The 24,767-nt window shown below is 38.7% G+C and overlaps 7 non-coding genes across 7 annotated transcripts; 3 read left to right on the top strand and 4 right to left on the bottom strand.

The window, feature by feature from the left end:
• Positions 1-655: 655 nt before the first annotated feature.
• On the top strand, positions 656-735 carry Trnal-uag (transfer RNA leucine (anticodon UAG)). The gene has a single exon. It is a non-coding gene; the product is annotated as a tRNA-Leu (tRNA).
• A 611-nt stretch (positions 736-1,346) lies between these two features.
• Positions 1,347-1,418, bottom strand: Trnaa-ugc (transfer RNA alanine (anticodon UGC)). Its single transcript has one exon. It is a non-coding gene; the product is annotated as a tRNA-Ala (tRNA).
• A 728-nt stretch (positions 1,419-2,146) lies between these two features.
• On the top strand, positions 2,147-2,218 carry Trnaa-ugc (transfer RNA alanine (anticodon UGC)). Its single transcript has one exon. It is a non-coding gene; the product is annotated as a tRNA-Ala (tRNA).
• A 749-nt stretch (positions 2,219-2,967) lies between these two features.
• On the bottom strand, positions 2,968-3,040 carry Trnar-acg (transfer RNA arginine (anticodon ACG)). Its single transcript has one exon. It is a non-coding gene; the product is annotated as a tRNA-Arg (tRNA).
• Positions 3,041-3,637: 597 nt separating this feature from the next.
• Trnae-uuc (transfer RNA glutamic acid (anticodon UUC)) lies at positions 3,638-3,709 on the bottom strand. The gene has a single exon. It is a non-coding gene; the product is annotated as a tRNA-Glu (tRNA).
• A 19,978-nt stretch (positions 3,710-23,687) lies between these two features.
• Positions 23,688-23,761, bottom strand: Trnat-agu (transfer RNA threonine (anticodon AGU)). Its single transcript has one exon. It is a non-coding gene; the product is annotated as a tRNA-Thr (tRNA).
• A 501-nt stretch (positions 23,762-24,262) lies between these two features.
• Positions 24,263-24,336, top strand: Trnat-agu (transfer RNA threonine (anticodon AGU)). Its single transcript has one exon. It is a non-coding gene; the product is annotated as a tRNA-Thr (tRNA).
• Positions 24,337-24,767: the final 431 nt, after the last annotated feature.

Consider the following 24,767-nt stretch of genomic DNA (forward strand, 5'->3'; position numbering starts at 1 on the left):
AGTTCAGTTAAAAAAATTACCGAACAGAGAAGCCGTGTGTTGAAATGTCACTTATCTCTGTGGGGGATTTTCTTTTTATGCATTTCTCAAACACTGGCAGCACTGTATCAAACGTCTGACCAGCGAGTCGGTAAAGAAGCACGCTCCGCAGTTTTCGCAGTTTTCGCGTGCTTTCGGCAAGCTTCTCGGGCGCGCCTTTGCGCTGAACGTCGCGTGTCGTTTTTAAACGGGAAAAATAAAATGAAATTTTATTAAATCAGAACTAACTCAAGATCGAACTAATCCATGGCCACTTGTAAAACTTTAGCTTCGTATGCCAAGTGAATACTAGTGAAAAATATGTCCGAACATTGTGTTTCCTCATTCAAATAAGGGTTCGAACTTTGCTACTGCAAGTTGGTAGGAAATTCTGTGATCAATATTAGTGGTTACGTTACAACCCTTGCCGGAATTTGTATTTCCCGTGCTTGAAATTGGTAAGTAAATAAGTTTATCTATCGATACGTACCTAGGTACAGTACAGAGATTAGACGCAAACAAAAAAAAGATAAAACTTTCAGATTTTTCTTTAGTTACGTCATCTATGGATTCTCCTTGAAACAAATTTCACGCTGAAAGTTTAAAAGCTGCTCAGCTCCTCTCAAGGCTTTAATAAGGCAGCGTGGCCGAGTGGTCTAAGGCGCTGGTTTTAGGCACCAGTCAGAAATGGCGTGGGTTCGAATCCCACCGCTGTCAATGTTTTTTTGTAAGCTTATGTTTTGGCTAACAAAATCCCTTAAAACTTGCAATAATTTGAAAATAACTTACGAGAAAACCTTAGCAATGATAAGCAGATTTTACATCATTTCCGATTTTTCATGTGATTGAGGTTTATTTGATATTAATGTTCAAGATCAGCAAAAGTATTAATTAATATAATGTAATATAATGATTCATACTTAGGCATAAGCTTCAAACGTTAAAACATGTTGAAAATGTTTGACACTTTTTAGGTCATTTTGACATCTGGGTTGCCGTCCTTTTCATGATCATGTTACATCTGTCAAAATCCTGAGAGTTGTCAGTCATTTTGAGGTTATACACAGTTAATCGCGTTCGGTAATTTTTACCGAAATCTCAACCGCTGAGCGTTCGGTAATGAATTTCGGTAAAATGTTATCGTTTATCTGTCAAACTCTAACGAACATCGGTAAAAGTTGCTACCTTTACCGATTTTTTCCTGTAAAACAAACTTAACGGTTGAGATTTCGGTAAAACATTACCGAAGTCGGTGATTTTTTCTAACTGTGTAGGTTCGTTGGTGTAATAAAGACTAAGTCAAAAATGATTTCCTCAAAAAGAATTATTGGAGATACCGGGGATCGAACCCGGGGCCTTTCACATGCAAAGCGAACGCTCTACCACTGAGCTATATCCCCTGCGTTGGGGGTGGGCCGGACAAGAACCGATCCGCCGGCCTGTACATGCCTACCGCTGCCTGCCTATCGACTAACAAAAAAACATGTGAGTGTGTGTACTAGTGCTAGCGCTTCGTTAGCGACAGCAAGAACTGGAAATTTTAAGAGCGATTTTGGTTTCTTTATTACACCAACGAACCTAAGGGGCTGTCCATAAACCACGTGGTCCCCCCCCCCCCCGCGTGGTCATTAGTCCATACAAAATTTTTTTTTCGTCCATACAAAATGGTCATTGGCCGAACACCCCCCCCCCCCCCCCCCCTCATGACCACGTGGTTTATGGACAGCCCCTAACCTGAGCACGAATTTATGGTGGCCTGCTTACTCTCACACGAAATTTGACGTTTGAGAGGTGTCTGCACCGCTCAAATGTCAAATTTTCGGTGAGAGTAAGCAGGCCAGCACGAATTCGTGCAGTGGACCATTCACAGGTCATTTTGACAGATGAAACAGAAGCATGAAAAGGACAGCAACGATATCAATAAAGTAGAATATATGATCCGTCTTTTTCGTACATGTGTGTGGTCTGTCAAAATGACCTCAGAAATGTCAAACATTTTCATGGCTAGCTTTGTTGGTGTAATGGTGAATTCAAAATGTTTTTCATTTAGGTGAGGAATTTAGCTTCTGCTTTTACTAAATATAAGGACATATAAAAAAATTGGCTTTTGTCGACCATTCATTGTGAAGGGGATATAGCTCAGTGGTAGAGCGTTCGCTTTGCATGTGAAAGGCCCCGGGTTCGATCCCCGGTATCTCCAATTTTTTGGTACATTAGGATTTCGATCTCGTTAAAATTTACCGAAGAAATTTGGTGCGAGCGAACTTCGATTTTTGTTTCCAAATCTACCTACACTTCCGATCAAAAGCTTGAGGTCACCCCCTCAAAAACATGTCATCTTTTTAGGCCCATATCTCCGCCAATTTGCGTCTGATTTCAAAACTCCAAGTTTCATTCAAAAGATAAACTTTAAATATGATTCAAGTGATTTTTATTTACCTAAATATTTATATGTAAACTTAACCTAAAGTTGCAACATTTTCTAAAAAATAAATTTTTAATTTACGGCAGTGTCGCTGGAAATTGGGTCGACCAAATTTTAAGATAAGAGCGGTAATATAACCTAATTTCTAACAGCTTTCAACTGCTTTTTACTGAACTTCAAAGTAAAAATTCTAAAAAATGTTATATTTAGGGTATGTGTACCACCAGTAATCTCACGCTCCCATATTCATCCTATTAAAAAAAGTGGTTGCGGCACCGATTGATTCCGTTCTTTTTGTTTTTATAGGTGCTCATGCTCACTTCCAACAAAAAATACAAAAATAAGAAACAAAGCAAACAGCGCTTTGATCCTTTGTTTTTCGTAGGATGAAAATGGGAGCCACATGCTTAACAAGGGAACCAATACCCTATTTATTTAACGAGTTGCTAAAAGTTGATTTTTTCAGCACGAGTCGTACATTTATACAACAGGGCCTTGCCAATGTGAGATAAAAAAAATCCTCACGATCCTGCCAGGAGTCGAACCTGGAATCTTCTGATCCGTAGTCAGACGCGTTATCCATTGCGCCACAGGACCCAGTTAACAGCGTCGTACCAGCAAGTTATGACATGCCAACGTTCGTACTAGGAGTACCTTAGCTTTAAGTTTTAAACTCCCGCTCTCGCAACTTGCATTTGCACCCTAAAATCAACGCACGAGTGGCAAGGACCTTTGTCTTATCATTCACCACTAAATCATTATATGTATTTTAGGTCTTTTCGAACTAGAAGTTAAAATATTTCGTTCAACGCTGATGTATGTATAAATGCATTTGATTGATTAATGATTGTAGTTTCAATGGTTCTCAGCATGTATGCGTGCGTAGTGTATAGCACCTCTTTCATGTCTTACCGAACATAAGCTTTGTGGTATGTTGAATGTCCACACACATGTCAATTGATCAGATTGCATGACAAATTTAGAAAAAAAAAAAACTTTGTCTTTCGAACATTACACACACTCTGATCGGTGTGTGTAGTAAGTAGCTAACAGACTTCATCATCAAGTTTGGTTTGCTCAACTTCATAGGCATCATGTTTATAAGATTAGAAATGGATATCAAATGAAGTTCGCGTGCCAAACAAAAGATCCAAATTTCAAGGTAAAGTCTTCTTTCAGAATGAAGCAAAAGATTTCCCATACCGGGAATCGAACCCGGGCCTTCTGGGTGAAAGCCAGATATCCTAGCCACTAGACCATATGGGATACTGTACAAGGATAGCTAAAAGTACGATTCGGAATGGAAACAGCTTCCCAAACGCAGTTTGAACTTAGGCCTTTGGAACTGTTCGATTTCCTCTCCGCTCAGTAATCTCCGTTATACATACAAATAAATATAGCTATAGAGTCGTGCGCAAAAATATCGAATTTGTTTTACAATTCTCCAAATCACCCAAAGCGGCACGCAACTAAAATAAGCCCAAAGCCGTTGTATTTTAAGTTTTAACGAGGTTGTAATTAGCAGTACTATACATACATGAAAAGGACGGGAGGCGGCTCGCACGCAGATGTGTAACGAACGGCTCTCGCTCGTGGATGCGGAAGCGTAGGTAGCAATAGCGCGGTCAAACCAAAGTAGCACCTTTCAGATCCCGTTTTATTTAATGTGCGGTGCCAGCCAGGACCAGGCCATCGTATAGGTATCTGCATCTGCATCTGCTGTGGGCTGTGTTCTTCAAAATTTACTTGTGAAAATCGGGGATCCCGGTCAGCAAAGTTACCTGGCACCTTGAAAGCCGTTCTGTGGTGATAACGACCATGTAGCTTGCACAGAGATTAACATTCATTGCATTGCATTCACTTCAGTTCTTTAGAACTTCGAATGAGTGTTATCAGTTGTGTACCTTTTAATTTCACCCTCTTTTGATTATCCTTTGACAGATACTCGTATTTCGACTACCACTTCCACCATCCATCATCTTGGAGGAACTCAATCAACAGGTGAAGTACTACAAAAGAACGTAAGCACTAGACCTGTTCACTTTTTTACTAAGCACGGAGGGAAATCGAAGCGAAACAAAAAATAAGACTTGGTTCAAAACGACCGGCCGTGTTTTCAAGAACGATAGCATCGGTTAACATCAACGCGATTAGCAGTACCGTAAAGAAACACTTGCTGAGGGACTTTGTAAGGAACAGTGATGTTGATATCATTTTGTTACAAGAAGCTGCATTTGAAAATTTGAGCTTCATTCACAGTCATTTGTTAGCGACGATAATAAGTGCACAGCTGTTCTTTTTCGCAAAAACATTGATTTTTCAAACATTGTGTTGAACCCGAATGGTCGGATTAGTTACGTAAGGGCCGGAGGAATAAATTTTGTTAATATGTATGCCCATTCTATGACGTCCGAAAAATGTCGCTCGTCGACCAGCACGTGGTCTATCTGGGAGCAAGTGTCCCCATTCGGGTGTCGCCAGGTGTGTTTTCGGATATTCCTAGTAGAACCCTATTGAATTTTATTACGATCGGACATTTGGTTACCGAGATATCTTTCGAAGAGTTCTTTGAAGTAATATAGGTTAGCTTTTTGAGAGATTTTTGACATTTAGCATATTGATGAATATCTCAGCCGTCTGTCAACCGATTTGGCATCTCTTGGCATCAAATGAAAGCTACAACATCCTAGTAGAACGCTCTGAAATTTTATTTCGATTGGACATTTGGTTACTGAGATATCTTTCGAAGAGTACTTAGGAGTTATACAACTAAACTTTTTGAGATTTTTAACAAAGTGTATCATACTGAATATCTCAGCCGTGTGTCGATCCATTTGGGTTCTCTTGGCACCAAATGAATGCTACAACATCCTAGTAGATTGCTCAAAAATTTTATTAGGATTGGACATTTGGTTACAGAGATATCTTTCGAAGAGTACTTAGGATTTATTCAACTAAACTTTTTGAGATTTTTGACCAAGTGTATCATAATAAATATCTCAACCGTCTGTCAACCGATTTCGATTCTACTGGCATAAAATGAAAGCTATAACATCCTAGTAGAACTCTATACAATTTTATTAGGATTGGACATTTGGTTATCGAGATATCTTTCAAAGAGTACTTGGGAGTAATACAGGTTAACCTTTTGAGAGATTTTTGACCAAGTGTATCATAATAAATATCTCAGCCGTCTGTCAACCGATTTGGGTTATCTTACCACCAAATGAAAGCTACAGTATCCTTGTTAAAGGCCCTGAAATTTTATATCGATTGGACATTTGATTACTGAGATATCTTTCGAAGAGTTTTTCAATAAATTCCTTTTTTTTATTATTATATTCGTTTGTTATCTTGCATGAGCTTTTGACCATTCTATGGGAAATAAGGCAATCCATGACGACTTTTTGCGATGGGGGTGACAGCCAAAAATGTAAACACAGTGTGAGTACAACTTAACAAAGTTTCGTCAAGTGTCGTCGGTGCTTAACAAATTCCTTTGTGTTCAACTGTCACCCCGATCATCGGATGTCAAAAATCCATGGTAAACAAAAAAAATCAGCTGATCGCATCTGTCTCGTGGATTGCCTTATTATTGTTCAATCAATAATGCTGACCTCATATAAAGTGTATACTAGCAGGTTATTGTTTTCAATAAAATTTATAAATAACAAATTACAAATAAACAGGAATTCTATGAAAACTAACAATATGTCAAATGAAAGCTTTGAATTTATATATTGTGGGAAAAATGCAAGAACTGGACAGCCAAAATAACTAGCTAATTCCAAAACTGATTACCATAGTAGATATATCATTTGTCCTTTTACACCATAACCATGAATACCAAGTACTTCGGAGCTAATTTATTCCACTGATTAAGAGATATTAGACAAAGTGTATCTCGCTGATTTTCTTATCCATTTGTTAATCGATTCAAGATCTTTTGGCAGTTAACAAAAGATACAATATTCCAGAATATGTAAGCTATTTTTTTAAATTTCACACAAGATTCTAGAAGGTGTCTGGCATTTCTGGTAGTTTAGTCAATGGTCCATGATGCTATTTTGGAAACCAATCCACTAGATGCCAAATCCACAATATTTTCTATAACTTTTGGTCCATCACACAAAATAAATATGTTAAATACAAATAATACAACAATAGTTTTAATAACTGTAAGAAGGGTTCTGTTCACCATAGGTGGATTAAATCGGTTCTTTATAAGATTGTATTAATAAATCCTCATTCAAATCTCTCCAGAAGTTTCTTCAATGATTCTTCCAGAAGATTCAGTGATGCCTCCAGGAGATCCACCTGGGATTCCTCCAGAAAATGCTCCAGGGACGTCTCCAGGAGTTTTATCATTGATTTTTTTTCAGTAGATCTATCAGGAAGATCTCGACAGGAAAAAACTCCAGGAGTTCCTTCAGAAATTCTTTCGGGAGGATTCAGGGATGCCTCCTAGAGATACATAAATAATTCACCCAGAAAATCCTTCAGGGATTCTCATAGGAGGTCCTTCAGAGATTTGTCTGAGAGTTTCTTCTTGGATTCATTGTGAAGTACCTTCAAGAATTCATACAGGAGTTTCTTCAGGAACTAGTCCAGGAGTTTCCTTAGAGATATCTCTCGGATATCTTTCAGAAATTCCTCTAGAATTCCAACAAGGAATTTCTCTTGACGTTTTGTATTGATTGTTCAAGAAGATCCTTCAGGGATCACTCCGGGAGTTTCATCAAGGGTTCCTACAGGAATTCCTTCTAGCATCCCTCCTGGAATTTGTTCAAGAAACCCTCCTGAAATTCCTTCGGGGATTCCTCTTAGAATTATTCCGGGATGTCTCATGAAAAAAAAATCAGAGATACTTTCAGGAGTTCTTTTAAGGATTGCTCCAGAAGTTCCTTCGGTGATCTCTCCAGGAGTTCGCTTAAGGATCTCCAGTGAGAAGTTTCGCGCAGGGATTCTTCTGAAATTCCTACAGGAGTATTTGCAGAAATTAGTCCAGGAGTTCCATCAGAGATTCCTTCAGGAGTTGCAGGGATTCTTGCAAATGTTTCTTCAGAGATTCCTCCTGAATTTCTGCAGTGATTCCTACAGAAGTTCATTCAGAAATCTCTACAGAAGTTCCTTCAGAGAATCTTATAGAAAGATCCAAGGATACCTCTAGGAGAATTAAGGGATTCCCGCAGAAGTGTATTCAAGGATTTTTAAAGGGTAAATGCTCTAGGCTTTGCCCACCCTACAAAATTCTGCTCTAATCTTCGCCACTTTATACATAACAAATGGACTTTGTATCTAGGGGGCGAAGACTAGAGCAGTGACGAAGTCTAGTGCTTTCACCCTACAAGAGTTCCTCTTAAGATTGCTTCAGGGTTCTCGAGAAGTTCCTTTAGGGATTCTTCCAGAAGTTAATCAAGGGATCGCTCCTGGGGTTCTTTCAGATTGTAGATTGAGATCGAGATTTTTCCAGGAAGTCACACGGATGCCTTCAGGAGTAACATCAGAGATTTCTCCAGAAGCGCATTCAGGAATTCCTTTAGAGAATCTTGAAGGAATACCTTCAATAATTTCTTTAGGATTATAACCAGCCATATCTCCAGGAGACTCTTGAAAGATCTTTCATGGAGTTTCTACAAGAATTCCTTAAGGACTTCCTTCTGGAATTCTTCCAGGATTTTTTAGGGAATACCTCTTGCAAACCCTTCGCCCTACCAGGAAATATCCGCTGAAATTTTTTCAACGATTCCGCCTGGAAATCATTCGGATATTCCTAGCGGAATTCTTTCGTGTATTCCCCTGGAATCCCTGCAGGGATATCTCCTGTAATTTCTTCAGGGATTCCTCCGAGACTTCCGTCAGGGGTTTCCCTTGAAATTCCTTCGAGGATTCCTCCAGTAATTTCATCGGGAATTCTTCCTGGAATTTCTTCGTAGCTTACTTCTAAAATTCCTTCGTGATTTTTTCCTGGAATTTCTTCGGTGATTTCTCTAAGAATTCCTTCGGAGATTCCTCCTGCAATTACTTCGAGGATTTCTCATATAATTCTTCTAGGAACTTCTCTTGGACTTCATATAGGGATTCCTCCTGGACTACCATCGGAGATTCCCCCTAAAATTCTCTTTGGGATTTCTCCTAATATTCTAACGTGGATTTCTCCTGAATTCTCTTCGGGATTTCCTCTTGAAATTTCTTTTATGATTTCTCTTAGAATCCTTAGGCGATTCTTCCTGGAATTCCTTCGGGGTTTCCTTCTGGAATTGCTTCAGTGATTTCTCCTAAAATTCCTTTGGAGATTCCTCCTGGAATTCCTTTGGAGATTTCTCCTGGACTTCCTCTGAAAATTTCCCTTGAAAATTCTTCGGGTATACCGATTGGAAATCCTTCGGAGATTCCTCCCAGAATTCTTCCAAGAGTTTCACCTGAAATTCCTGCAGGGATTTCTCCTGAAATTTATCGAGGATTTTTCCAAGAATTCTTCCATAAATTCCGTCGGGTATTCTATCTGGACTTCTTCGCGGATTCCTCCTGGATTTCTTTTGGGGATTCCTTCTGGAATTAATTCGAAGATTCACCCTAGAATTCCTTCGGGGAATCCTCTTGGAGTTCCTTTGGGGATTCCTCCTGGACTTTCTTCGAGGATTCCTCCTGAAATTTATTCGGTGATTCCTCCTGCTATTCCGTCGGGGATTCTTCCTGAGATTTCTGTGGGAATTCCGTGGATTCCTCCTGGAATTCCTTAAGGAATTTCTTCTCGAATTCTTTCGGGGATTCCTCTTGGAATTCCTTTGGTGATTCCTCCTAGAATTTCCTCAGGAATATCTCCTGGAACTCCTTCAGAGATTTCTCCTGGATATTTTTCGTTGATTTTTGAGGATTCCTGCTGAAATTTCTTTGGGATTCGTGCTGGAATTCTTTCGGGATTTCTCCTTGGAATTCCTGCGGGAACTCCTCTTGGAATTATTTCAGGAGTTCCTAATGGAACTCCTACGAGGATTCCTACTGGATATTTTTCGATGGTTCTTCCTAGAAATACTTTGAGGATTTCTTCTCAAATTCCTTTAAAACATTATTTTGGGATTCCTTTGGGGATTCCTTCTGAAATTTCTTCGGTGATTCCTCCTGCTATTCCATCGGGGATTCTTCCTGAGATTTCTGTGGGAATTCCGTGGATTCCTCCTAGAATTCCTTAAGGAATTTCTTCTCGAATTCTTTCGGAGATTCCTCTTGGAATTCCTTTGGTGATTCCTCCTAGAATTTCCTCAGGAATATCTCCTGGAACTCCTTCAGAGGTTTCTCCTGGATATTTTTCGTTGATTTTTGAGGATTCCTGCTGAAATTTCTTTGGGATTTGTGCTGGAATTCTTTCGGGATTTCCCCTTGGAATTCCTGCGGGAACTCCTCTTGGAATTATTCCAGGAGTTCCTAATGGAACTCCTACGAGGATTCCTACTGGATATTTTCGATGGTTCTTCCTAGAAATACTTTGAGGATTTCTTCTCAAATTCCTTTAAAACATTATTCTGGGATTCCTTCGGGGATTCCCTCTGAATTTCCTTCATAAATTCCTCCTGGGATTTTTACGGGGATTCCTCTTGATATTCCGTCGTGGATTCCTCCTGGAATTCCTTCGAGGTTTTCTCCTGAAATTCCTTCAGTAATACTTTATGGAATTACTCCAGGATTCCTCCTGGAATTTCTTTGGGGGTTTATTCTGATATTTTTCCTAGAGTTCCTTTGAGGATTTCTTCTTGAATTACTTGGAGATTCCTCCTGAACTTCCTATGGGATTTGCTCTTGAAATCTCTTTGATATTCCGCGTGGAATTCCTTCGGAGATTCCTCCCGGAATCCCTTGGGTGGCGCCCCTTGGGATTCCCGCAGGGATTTCTGCTGTAGTTTCTTCGGGGTTCTTCCCAGACTTTCTTCGAGGATTCCTGCTAAAATTCCTCCGGGGAAATCTTCTGATGTTTCGCCGAGGAATCTTTCTGGATTTCCTTCGGGATCCCCTTTTGGATTTTTTTTTGTTGATTTATCTTCAAATTTCTTCAGAGATTCCTCTTGGAATTCCTTTGGGAGTCCTCGTAGAATTCCTGCGGGGTGATTCTTCCTAGTATTTTTTCGAGATTTTCTCTTGGAATTCTATCGAGGATTCCTCTTAGAATTCCTTCGGAGATTTCTCCTAGAGTTCCTTCGGGGATTTCTTCTAGAATGCCTTCTAGAATTCCTTCGGGGGTTTCTCCTGAGGGATTCTTCCTTCGAGGATACCTCCTAAAATCCCAACCGGGATTTCTCCTGATATTTCGTCGAGGATTCCTTCTGGATCTCTTTCGGGATTCCCTTTTGGAAGTTCTTTGGTGATTCGTCTTAAAATTTCTTCGGACATTTCTCCTGGAATTCCTTCGAGAATTCCTGCTGGAATTCCTTGCTAAATTCCTCTTGAAATTCCTTCGAGGATCCACGAGAAAATTCCTCCTAGTATTCTCTCAGGGATTTTTCCTGGAATTTCTTCAGGGATTCCTCCTGGATATTTTTCGTTAAGACAGCATCCATTTATTACGTAACGCTAAAATCGACATTTTTAGATCCCCCCTCCCCTCCGACTCTATGACATTTCCCCGAATTCCATTACCCCGAATGACCCATTACCCCGAATATTTTTTTTCTGAATTACAAATTTCGTATTTTCCAATACGAAGGAAAATCATGACGTTCATCCCGGAACGAACTAGCTTGGTCGATAAAACTTTATTCTGCCTATTTTTGCGGTGAGAATACCTAAGCATATGAAGCTCCTGGAACCCTTTGAACAGATCTCTGACCAGTATGATTAAAATAACAGGCAATAACCAAAAGAAGGAAAAAATCTACTCAACAATTGGTTTCGGATCATATGGATGAAAGAAATAAACTAATGTGATCATGTCACTCTTCCATACACGGAGAAAAATCAGTTTAGTTTGAAACAACAAACACGTTTGCTGATTTACAAACCAGAAAATTGATTGTAAACAAACTAAATTTAGTTGACTCAAACTATTTGGTTTGGTTTGAAACAAACAACGAATTTAGTTGATTTTACTAATCACGGTTTTCTCAAGTATTGTGATTTCAAACCAATGCATTTGTTATTTTCTAACATGAACTCAGTTTGTTTTCACCGGATTTCCGGTTGTTCCTTTCCCGTTAAAAATCTAAGAAACAAACCAACATACTGGATTGAACCAACAGATACTGCCGGTTGAAATGAACTAAACTTTCATTTGGAGATCATACAACCGGACATTTCGTTCATTTCAAACTAAAATCTCGGTTTGTTTAAAAGTTGTAACGCCGACACCGCTCGCACAAGAACTGCCTTTGTCAGTCATCCAGTCATCTGAAGGTAATCGTGTGCGTACGTGTAAGCAAGCTTGAAAGATAAATTCAGATCAGAAAGTTTTTAGGAAATTAAGACAAAATATGAGTAACAGCAAGTAAGTTTTTGATTATTGGGTTGATATTCTGCATGATATAAAAACATTGTTACTAAATTGAAATCAATTTCTTCCCACCAGCATAACCAAAGTATCTAAATACCAAGGTAAGAGATTCCCGCAAATGTCAAAATGGAGACTCACCAACACATCTGCGTTAGTTATGAAAAGTTGGTGTTTTTACACTAAAATGTCATTATTTCAGCAAAGCTTGTGAAGTTTTATTAGTTTGGATGTTTCTAAATGCTGAAAAAATAAGTTTAGAACCAATAAAAAATATTTTGTCACCGATTTTCAAATGGCGATATTTCCTGTTTTATTGCATGGAGGTCACTTTTAATCCAGTGAGATGCAATTAAATAATTGCTTTTAAGATGGGAGTGCTTAATTTCTTAAAAAAGTTTGCTAAATAGTGATGCGCCCATACAAATCAGCGCAAACTTCATAACTATTTTTTGCTTTTTTCCTTTTCTCACAAATCCATGAATATTAGAGGGAATCTCTTACCTTGGTATTTAGATACTTTGCAGCATAACAAGCACCATGGCGGTGAGCTCGGAGGTGAGAGTTGGAGTTTTCCTTCGGTTTTCCCCACACAGCGAAACTCATTTGATGAGAAGAAGGACGTGTGCGTTGAATCGATGTCGGAATTAGACCGGATTTTTCAGTGAGGCGAATTCTAGAAACATTAATATTTCGACCGGATGTATAATAGTGGTCTCGCTACTAGGGTTCTACTTCCAGCGGGATTCTGAAGGCCCCGTTAAAGAATTCACAAATCCATCACCTGTGACTTGTGCATAGTGGGTTGAAAAAAGTGTAAAGTTTAAACATTTTAGCGATATTTTAAATAAAATGGGACACATTTTACACCTTCATTTGGAAATTTCAATTTTACATCATCACAGAAAGAAAATGCAGAACCCGGGGGGAGCAGCGGGGAGCTGTAAGCAACGTAAAAACAACAAATTGGTCATGGTCGGTCAATTCAGCAACCAAGCCTCGTTTAATTTGAACTTTATTCCGGTAATTTCAACTGACACATTTAGGTTTGAAACTACTAATATTGATGATCGTTTACAGAGCTGTCATATGGAACAACAAACATTTTTGTTGTTTTAAATGGATATTTGTAAAAATAACTGGAGATTGTGAAAATCCATCAACATGATATTTTAGTTTGTTATAACTACCCTGGGCAGTAAAATCGAACTAAACTATCGTTTGTGCCGAGGTTAACATTGAATTCCGGTTGAATTAAACTGAAATTTGTTTGTCTTTACAAATATTTTTTTCTCCGTGATATAACAGTATAACTTGAAAGAACAGCCAAGATTAAAAGAAGGAAAAATCTCTGATAAAAATAATAATATTTGCGACGCCAACAAATTGCTTAAATTAATCATTAGAAAGAATCCCAAGTAACAATCAGCATGCCTTGAAGGTTTATTCATGTTTTATCCTGGTTTTATACGAGCATGTCAAAAAGCTAGTTGTTCTAAATTAGTTTTATGTGGTAGTTTTTTACTTTGAATCTTTGGCGTTCCATAAAACTGTCATATAACTTCTGCTTTAAACTACTTCAGTTTAAGACTTGCAAATAGACATGAATTGGTTTTATCACTTATTATATACCATTCCAATAAAACTTGCATTTGCGGTTGTTGTCGGAGAGATTTTTTTTGTAAACAAATACACATAACTGTGAGGCAATGCATAAAACCAACAAAAGATTTCGTGGCCGTAACATAAACCAAAAAATGCTGTGATAAAACCGCTAGTTCTATCATGAGCTCAGTTATGACTACCTCAGGAGGGTTAGCCCTATTGGAGGAATCATCAGGAACACAGAGTTTTATCAGAAAAATATGTCGCCTAGTCGGGACAATTCATGTAAATACAGAACAATTTTTACTCAATTTAATGATTTCACGTACAGCTTTAGATCAAATTAAACCATACAACACGTTTCCGTCATTTTATTTTGTCAGAAAAATTACATAATGTCTTTTAAACTCCGCTGTGTTGAAAAAACCTTTTTTGCACCCAATTCCACCGAGTAAATTAAATGCATTTAACTACCAAATTATGCATAGTTTGTGTGACGCACTTAGTTTTTGTCATTATTGCTGACTGCACCCCAAATTGGACTGACACAATAGTGTGCACACATCTTCAAAGTGTGATTGCAGCGCAGAGCCACGTCGGATCGAGTTGAGGTCTTCGGTGCACTTATTCCTTGTAAATGGAAGAATAAGTGCACCGAAGCACTTATTCCTTGTAAATGGAAGAATAAGTGCACCGAAGACGTCGAGGCGATCCGAGGCAAATGTGCACTTTTATCACACTTTTAGGCGTACCAAAAATAGTGTGATAGTCCAATTTAGGATGTAGTCTGCAATATCACAGTCACATTCACCACAAATTTCCCGTGGCATGTCTCCTGACACGTATTAAATAGGAAAACAAATCTGAATTCCATATCTGCATCTTTCTAATTGATGGCTGGATAAAGAACCAAGCATAATTTATTCTGACGATCGAACATTGAGAGTGAAAAATAATCAAAACAATTATTTGACAAGCCAGAAGATGGTTTTATTTAGAAGATTGATAAAATTATGATACAACCCGAAATCTTAAGCCGGTTTGCATACGAAGTCCTGTAGACTCTAATAAGACTGGGCCAACTAGCCAGAACGTGGGCTTATTGAGGCATACAAGAACTCGAGAGCATTTTCAAGTCGGCATCAATGGTTTTATGTTTAGAATTTTTGAATCGCTAAAAAACTTTGATAAAATTGAATTTGTTACTTGGGATAGCCTATGTTTGAAAGAAGGATAGGGCGTAGCCAGCTTTTCGGCCAGGGGGGGCGAGCACCCTTACACTGAAAACCACTTTGCAGTAACAAGGAGTTCAAATACTTCATCATTTAAAAAAATAAAAGTAAAGTATGAAATATGGGTGATTAACAGGCATGGTTCAATGGAAGAATCATATATGATTATAATCCTGAGGAATTCCTCAAGATATTGCTTCAGGAATTTCTTAACACATGCCATCATGAATTTGAATTTATCCAGCAGTTTCTCCCGAAATTTCTTTAATATTTCTCCAGGTTATTTTAATGTAGATATTCCAGCAGACATTACCTTCGGAAAACTTGCAGTAATTCCGTTGGGAATACCTTCGGAAATTTCTTCAATAATTCCTCCAGAAGTTTTATTACGAATTTCACCATGCATTCTTTTGAGAATTTCCCCAGTATTTTTTTTACAAATATCATTCTTTATTCCACCAGAAATCCGTTTGAGAAGCTCCAGAAAATACTTTAAGAATTTCTCCGGGAATTCTTTCAAAAATTCCAATCAAACTAAGATTCCTTTCCTTGAGGAATACCCTAAGAAATTTTTGGAGAAATTTCTTCGAAAAATCCTTTAATGAATTCCTTCGGAATTACCGGAAAAAATTCTTTGAAAATTTCTAAAGGAATTCCTTCGGGAATTCCTGGAGGAATATCTTTGGAAGTTGCTAGAGGAATGCATTCGGAAATTTTTAAAGGAATCAATTTGAAAAATAAATTTCAAGAATTTATTTAGAAAATCCTTGAGAAATTCCACCGGAAATTCCTTCACAAATTCTTCAGAAATTTCTTGAGGAATTCCTTCATCTCTAAAGCTCCTTGAGAAATTCCCTAAGACATTGCTTCGAGAGTTCTTCTACGATTTCCTTTAGAAGATTCTTCGGGTATTCCTTGAGGAATTTCTTTGAAATAGATTTAGAATATTACTTGAGGAACTTCTTTGGAGTTTTCTTGAGGAATTCTTCCGAAAATTCCTTGAGGAATACCTTCAAAAATTCTTGGAGGAATTCATCCGGAAATTTCTGTGAGAATTCCTTCCCAAATTCCTGAAGCAATTCTTTCAAAAATATTGAATAAATTCCACTAAAAGTCTCATGAGATATCCCTTCTGAAATTCTATAAGGAATTTCTTTAAAAATCTTTCAAAACTTCCTTGAAAAAATATTTCGGAAATTCCTGAAGAAATGCTTTTTGTGATTTTTTATTTCCTAGAGGAACTCATTTGGAAATTCTTTGAAGAATTCATTTAAAAATGCCTTGATAAGAAAAATTCAGAAATTGTTAAAGGAGTTCGTTTGGATTTTTTTTTTTGACATATGTCTGAAATGTCTTATGGAATAATTTCGGAAATTTCGTGAGAAATTGTTTGATTAGTTAGTTGAGGAATTTTCTCGGTTTTTTATAAATCTTTACGAAATTCCTCAAGGAATTCCAGCGAAAGATCCTTGAGAAGTTTCTTCGGAAATTCCTCAAGAAATTCCTTCAAAAATGTATTGCGGAACTCCTACGAAAACTTGAGAAACTTCTTCAAACATTCCTTCAGAAACACGTTCGCGGATTATGTGAGATAATCCTAAGGTAATTTTTTGAGGACAACCATCAAACATTTTTGGAGGAATTCATTCGGAAATTTTTGGAGGTATTTCAAGGAAAATCCATAAGAAATTTCTTTGGAAATTCCGGGAAGGATTTCTTTGGAAATTCGTAGAGGAATTCCTTCGGAAATTCAGGAGAAAATCCTTTGAAAATTCCAGGAGAAGTTCCTTTGAAAATTCCTGGACAAACTCCTCCGGAAACTCATGGAGGAATTCTTCGGGAAAATCCTGGAGGAATTCCCTCGGAAATTCTTGGAGGAATTTCTTCAAGAATTCGTGGAGGATTTCCTTCGGGAATTCCTGGAGGAATTCCTTTGAAAATTCATGAAAGAATTCCTTCAAAAAATCGTTGAGCGATTCCTTCGCAAAAGTCCTGGAGGAATTCCTTCTGAAATTTATGAGGGAACTCCTTCGGAAATTCGTGAAGGAATTCCTGGAGAAATTCTTTTGAAAATTCCCGGTGGAATTCCTTCGGACATTCATGAAAGAATTCCTTCGGAAATTCCGGCAGGAAATCCTTTGAAAATTCCAGGTGAAATTCCTTTGAAAATCCCTGGAAGAATTCCACCGGAAATAACTGCAAGAATTCCCTCGGAAATTCCACGAGGAATTCCTTCGGAAATTGCTGCAAGATTTCCTTCGGAAATTCCTGAAGGAATTCCTTCAAAAATGTATGTAGGAATTCCTTCGAAAATTCCAGCAGGAATTCCTTCGGAAATGTCAGAGGGAATTTCTTTGAAAATTCCTGTAGGATCTCCTTCGGAAATTCCTGGAGGATTTTCTCCGGAAATTTCTGAAGAAATTCATCCGGAAATTCATGGAGGAATTTCTCACGAAATTCCTGGAGGAATTCCTTTGAAAATTCGTGGAGGAATTTCTTCAGAAATTCGTGAATGAATTCTTTCGGAATATTTCTGGAGCAATTCCTTCGGAAATTCATGGAGGAACTCCTTCGGAAAATGCTTTAGGATTTCCTTCGCAAAATTCTTGGAGGAATTTCTTCAGAAATGCGTGGAGGGATTCCGTCGGAAAATTTCTGGTGGAATTCCTTTGAAAATTCATGTAGGAATTCCTTCGGAAAATTCTTTAGAAATTCCTTCCCAGAATTCCTGGAGGAATTCATTCGGAAATTCCTGGAGGAATTCCTTCGGACATTCATGGAGGAATTCCTTCGGAAATTCCAGGAGGACATCCTTTAAAAATTCCAAGAGGAATTCCTTTGAAAATTACTCGAACAATTTCTTCGGAAATTCTTGGAGGAATTCCTCCGGAAATTCCTCGAGGAATTTCTTCGGAAATTCGTAGAGGAATTCCGTCGGAAAATTTCTGGAGGAATTCCTTCGGAAATTCATGGAGGCATTCCTTCGGAAAATCCTTTAGAAATTCCTTGGCAAAATTCCTGGAGGAGCTTGTACGGCAATTCATGGAGGAATTCCTTCGAAAATTCATGGAGGGATTTCTTCGGACATTCATGAAGGAATTCGTTCGGATATTCCAGGAGGAAATCCTTTGAAAATTTCAAGAGGAATTCCCTTGAAAATTCCTGGAAGAATTCCTTCGGAAATTCCTGGAGGAATTCCTCCGGAAATTCCTAGAGTAATTCCTCCAGAAATTTGTGGAGGATTTTTTCCGAAATTTCCTGAAGGAATTTCTCCGGAAGTTCCTGGAGGATTTTCCTCGGAAATTCCTGGAGGAATTGCAACGGAAATTCCTGGAGAAATTCTCTCGGAAATACATGGAGGAATTCATTCGGAAAATCCTGAAGGAATTCCTTCGCAAAAATTCCGGATGGAATTACATCGGAAATTCATGGACAAATTCCTTTAGAAATTTCCAAAGGAATTTCTCCAGGAATTTCTGACAGAATTTCTCCTGGAATTTCAAAAAAAAAAAATCCTTCAGGAATTTCCAAAAGAGTTTCTCCAGGAATTTCCAAAGGAATTCCTCCAGGAATTTCTGAAATAATTACTCCACGAATTTCAGTAAGAATGCATCCAAGAGATTACGGAGGGATTTCTCCAGGAAATTCCCAAGGAATTCCCTAAGAATTTCCGAAAGAATTCCTGCAGGATTTTCCAAAGGAATTCCTCCATGAATCTTCAAACGAATTCGTCCAGTAATTTCCGAAGGAATTCCTTCCGGAATTTCCGAAAGAATTCCTCCAGGAAATTTTGAAGGAATGCCTAACAGAATTTGTAAAGGAATTCTTCCATGAATTTTTGAGGGAATTCCTCTTGAAATTTCCAAAAATAAAATCCAAAAAGACTTTCCGAAAAAAATTCTCCAGGAATTTCCGAAAAAATTCCTCCAGGAATTTCCGAAAGAATACCTCCAGGAGTTTCCGAAGGAATTCTTGTAGTAATTTCCAAAGAAATTATTCCAGCAATTTCCGAAGGAATTCCTCCTGGAATTTCCAAAGGAATTCGTCCAGTAATTTCCGAAAGAATTCCTCCAGGAATTATAAAAAGCATTCCTCTAAGAAGTTTAGAATGATTTTTTTTTTCAGGAATGTCCTAGGGAATTCTTCCAAGGGTTTTTCTCAGGAATTTCTCTATAGATTTCTGAAAGAATTCCTCCAGAAATTTCCGGAGTTATTCATCCAAGATTTTTCGAGGGAACTCCCCAAGGAATTTCCGAAGGAATTCCTCCAGAAATTTCCGAAGGAATTCCTTCAGGAATTTCCGAAGGAATTCTTCCAGGAATTTGTGAAGGGATTCCTCCAAGATTTTTAGAAGGAATTCCTTCTGGATTTTTTTAAGGAATTCCTCCAGGTTTTTTTGAAGGAATTGCTTCAGGAATTTCCGAAGCAATTCATCCCGGAATTTCCGTAAGAATTTCTCCAGGAATTCCTAAAAAAAATCCTTCTGGAATTTCCGAATGAATTCCTCCAGGAATCTCCAAAGGAATTCGTCCAACAATTTCCGAAGGAATTCCTCCCGGAATTTCTGAAAGAATTCCTTCAGAAATTTCCGAAAGTATTCATCCAAGATTTTTCGAAGGACCTCGTCCAGTAATTTCCGAACGAAGTCCTTAAGGAATTTCCGATGGAATTTCTCCAGAAATTTCCAAAGGAATTCTTCCATGATTATGCGAGGGGATTCCTCCAAGAATTTTGGAAGGAATTCTTCCAGGAATTTCCAATGGAATTCGAACAGCAATTTTCGATGGAATTCCTTCAGGAATTTCCAAAATAATTCCTCCAGGAATTCCTAAAGGAATTTCTCCTGGAATTTCCGAAAGAATTCCTTCAGGATTTTCTCCTGAATCCTCCGGGAATCTCCAAAGGAATTCGCCCAGCAATTTCCGAAGGAATTCCTCCCGAAATTTTTGAAAGAATTCCTCCAGGAATTTTTTGAAGGAATTCCTGCAAGAATTTAAATAAAAACCAAAAAGAAATTCCGAAAAAAATCCTCCACGACTTTCCGAAGGAATTCCTCCAGGAATTTTCAATAGACATTCGTCCAGCAATTTCCGAAGGAATTCCTCCAGGAATTTCTAAAAGCATTCCTCCAGGAAGTTTGGAATTATTTTGTCCAGGAATTTCGTAAGGAACTCACCAAAGGATTTCCTCACGAATTTCTCTATGGATTTCTGAAAGAATTCCTCCAGGAATCTTCGGAAGTATTCATCCAAGATTTTTCCAAGGAACTGCCCAAGGAATTTCCGAAGGAATTGCTCCAGGAATTTCCGAAGGAATCCTTCAGGAATTTCCGAAGGTATTTCTTCAGGAATTTCCGATGGAATTCTTCCAGGAATTTGCGAAGGGATTCCTCCAGGAATTTCGGATGGAATTCCTTCAGGAATTTCCAAAGGGGTTCCTCCAGGCATTTCCGAAGGAATACCCTCAGGAATTTTCGAAGATATTCCTCCGAGAATTTCCGAAGGAATTCCTGCATACATTAATAAAAAAAATACGAGGATGCAGGAGAATTTTATTTTTACTAGTCAAAAACAGCTCTGATCATCTAAGTTTTTCGGTTAAGTAAGAATATAGTTGCTCGGTCAGGGGGGGGCCATGCCCCCCCCCCTGCCCCCCCCCTGGCTACGCCCTTGTAAGTGATGATCGCATAGTAGAATTTCCTTGAATGAAAGTTCTTAGGTAGTAAGGTCAGAAAAAACAACATATGCTCAAAGAAGGAATTTTTTTGTTGAACATGTGGTGAAACACTTGATGTACCGTCGTTGGGGGTGAGAATGGGTCAAAAAAGGATACTCAAAGATTGTTTGTTAAATAACAAATGCAATTGAAGTCGGAATAACTTTTTATTTGGTATGTATACTCTCCTATGTGGTAATGATAGTTTAGCAAGAAAGTATCACGTTATATGAATTGCTTACTAAACTACAAATGATTGAAAATTGACCCAATCTCACCCCTTAGAGGGGGTGAGAATGGGTCAAAGTATTCGAAATCACCTATCTAAGAATATAAGTTAATTTCATTGATCATCTCTAGTAAACCTACTTTAAACATAATGTTATCATGACGAATTAAAACTTAGGTAATTTTAAAAGATGATTAATCCACCTAAAAAGGCTAATACATACAACCGAAAAAATGGTTGAAATTTGAAAATAAATAACGTTTGTATACTGTATCGCCATTTTTAACCATCATAATCATCCTCATTAAGAGTTTCAACCTCCATGAGAGGAAGGGAGATTACAATGAAAGAGTGGCGCATTGAAAGATTGATTGTAAAAAAAACATGATAGTTTTAGTGTACTGCATAAGGAATGTTTAACCAAACCCTCCGTTATAAACTCTTATGTACATGATCATTGGCCTCTATATTGCTAAAGCAGATCACTCCATCTCAAGATAGAGGGTCGTTCAAATATTATGTTAAGTCTATTTTGTGAGCTTACGATATTGCAGTACACTAAAGATTAGCTGATGATTAGAGGAGCTGTCCAAACGCATGGATGTATTGTTATAAATGATTTTAGGCACTAAACGTATTAACACACTCGTTTGACACTTCTCGACATATTTTTGATAGAAAGCGCGCGTTTATGAAGATACGGTGAACATGGCACCACTCTAACGTCAAATGGGGAATGGATAACAAGTTGAATTTTTAGTTAAGGTTATATGTACTCGATAACTTGCTTGACCCAATCTCACCCCCATTCTTAATATTTAGACATAGGGTCGAAAATATTGAGTTTTTAAATAAAAAGAGCAATGACAGCCCGCTTTTTTCATTGCATCAACCAGGTAATACCTACAGCTAACCACTATTAAGAAAATTTATGGTTAGGTACTTGTGTTAAACATTTCGAAGGAGAATTTTTTTCAGAGTGATTTACTAGTACTTTCATCATATAAGTTTAGCCACACATTAAACAAAAAACGATTATTGCAAAACATCTTATTCTGCATCATGACGTGTAAAAACATCTCCTCTTTGAAATAATATAAAGTTTTCAATATAAATTAGCGATAGTTGATGAGCTATTTCAAATTTTATGTTTCTCCGTTTTGACCCAATCTCACCCCCCAGACCCATTGTCACCCCCATCGACGGTACCGTTAACTACCCATGGCGGGTCTCGAGGTAGGCTTGCGGATAAATAATTCGAATATTGGGTCATTCGGGGTAATGGAATTTTTGTATGGACCGTATCGCTCGATCATACTCCCCCCTCTCCCTGGAGCGTTACGTAATTTGTGGACGGCGCCTAATTCCTCCTAGAAATCATTCGGGGATTCCTTAGTGTAAATAGTGTGACCTTATTATCAAGTTTGATATTATGTTTCCAGTTCAAAACCGAATTGGCGACATTTTTTCTTTGACTTCCGCTGCTTTTGCCTTGCGTTAAACACAATGTCGGAAGTGGGGCGCTGTATTGTACACCTGGTGCTCTATACAGCGCCCCACTTCCGACATTGTGTTTAACGCAAGGCAAAAGCAGCGGAAGTCGAAGAAAAAATGTCGCTAATTCGGTTTTGAACTGGAAACATAATAGCTTCTGAAGGTTCTGAGAAAACAAAACAAAAACTATAGTAAAATCGATATTTTATTGCCCTTCATTTGCAATGGAGTAATGCAACATGCATTACACTAAGGATACAGGCAATATCTCAATATGTATAATCACTAGCGGCAGTGATGGACCCGAACAGAAATAAATATTTATGTCACCAAAAAGCTCGGACCACAGATGCTAGAGCGTAATAACAACTTCTTTGCTTAGCCAAATCCAAATGGACAAATTTTGGTCACGCCGATTCACGCCGCCGCCGAAAGCTGCAACCGGCGTGACGCCGCCGCCGCCGGCTAAAAATGGCCCTCACGCCGCCGCCGAACAAAATATAGTCGGCGCACAGGTCTTGCCACAATGACCGACTTGGTCCCCTACTCACGTTTTCAAGAGCACAAATATTGAAAATTCTTAAGGTGAATATATAACGAAGCCACACCTCCAATTTTCAAAAGCACAAATCTGAGGAACCAAAAGACGGATTGCGCTAAAAAGTTGATCGATTGGTAACCCGCTGGTGAAGACCAATCGATCAAATTTTCAACGCAAACCAATCATCGGTTCTTCAGATTTGTGCTTTTGAAAATTCGAAGTGTGGCTTCGTTATATATTCACCTTAAACAAATGATCTCGATTTGGAAAAGCTGGCTCTTTTTGTAAGTGAGCAAAATCAGGATAAACAAGTGCGGCATGATTCGATGCTTCGTTCGTCAGATTTGTGCCTCTACAGTTTGTATGCAAAATTGCAATTGGATTTCCTGATGTTTCACCCTAAAAATTGACTGAGTTATAGCAGCAAAGTTGGATAAATACGAGTGCTGAAAAAATCCAGTTTTGCAACGAGTTGCATACATTTTTTTTGTAATTACGAAAAATACCCGTTCCGGATAATCTATCTAGCTACACATACATGAAATGAAGAGTAATTACGTGGAAGCATCTATGCGCACTGGTGCAGTTTTTTGTTCGATCAGAGGCTATGGTGTAGAGGTGGTCACAAGTTTTCAAGCTCCCGTCGTCGTCGTCGTCGTCAATTAGCAACATGAGAAGGAGCAAAAGTAGCTTCTGTTGCTGCTTCTGCGCTAGATCGGCGGCCCGAATAGGAACGTGGATAGTCAAAAATACATTTTCACTGCAAAAAAATCAGTTTAGAACGAGAAAACTGCTTTGACAATTTCGTCAAGCACGACCTTCTTCAACCTTTCTTAATCATAGCTTGTTACCAAATTATTGATAGGTACAAATGGGACGCAATCAGTGACTGCAAAGGTAACATTTCTGTACCAAAAAAACATAGCTCCCGTCACTTCAAGGACTGGAGAAGGCTCCGGCGAGATTCGAACTCACGATCTCCTGTTTACTAGACAGGCGCTTTAACCAACTAAGCCACGGCGCCACACGTTTACGGTGGTGCTCAAAGCCGTACTGTTTCTTCGGTCCTTTTCCCAACTCAAAACTGTTCCGTTTTCTCTTTTCACCACCCTGCTCAAACGAACGTGTGAAAAGCTTCGGTGCGCACCGCGCATGCGACGACGTTGGCTTTCTGCTCTCATGAACTCTCTTATGTTTGCTAACACCACGTAGGTAGCATAACCCACTCCGAGGCGTAGTGGTAGTAATTATGCTCAACTACATAGACAGAAAAAAATCGGGCGTTAGAAAAATTCGCAAAAATAGAAAGCTTATTCGCCACTACGAAGTTGTGGAATGTGAGTGAAGGTTTACGTGAGAAAAAACGAGAGGCAAATATTTTTTGCTTTTGTTTTTCATGCACATTCTGACAGTTCTCTACGAGGTTTTTCATTAGTGCGACAAAGAGTTGGAATCTCTTTCAACTTCGTAGTCGCGAAACGAACAAAAGCTCATGACGTAGTTTTACCTCCGGTGAGAGCCAAGTGGCGCCGTGGCTTAGTTGGTTAAAGCGCCTGTCTAGTAAACAGGAGATCGTGAGTTCGAATCTCGCCGGAGCCTGTCCTTCCTCGCGTGGAAGGAAGTAATTCTTTTGCTAGACTTGTACCATTTGAAACCGATTTTATTGAAGTGAATTGCCTCTACCGCCATCGTCGTGTCTCGTGTGATGATCAGAAAGCGCGCGCGTGGTACGCTGTTGTGTGAAAGGTGTTCCTTCTTTCCTCTTTGCACACAGGTGATCAATTTGTTGAGCAGCACAGGCCAGATGGAAAAAAGATGGCAATCGAGAGCGAGTCAGTAGTAAAGGAAAGAGGTCACCAACATGTGGTGGCATTATGGACCGTGGTTGATGGTGGGCGCAAGCTGAAACGGCACAATTTTGAAATTATTATAATTAATGTCAACTACCGCTACCTACTACTGTCGCATGATGTGCAGCGTGCAGGAATGGTTTTAGGGAGAACCGATGATGATGGCACCTGGTTGGCGCG

Source organism: Aedes albopictus, chromosome 3, assembly GCF_035046485.1.
Source record: "Aedes albopictus strain Foshan chromosome 3, AalbF5, whole genome shotgun sequence".
Classification (NCBI taxonomy): Eukaryota; Metazoa; Arthropoda; class Insecta; order Diptera; family Culicidae; genus Aedes; species Aedes albopictus.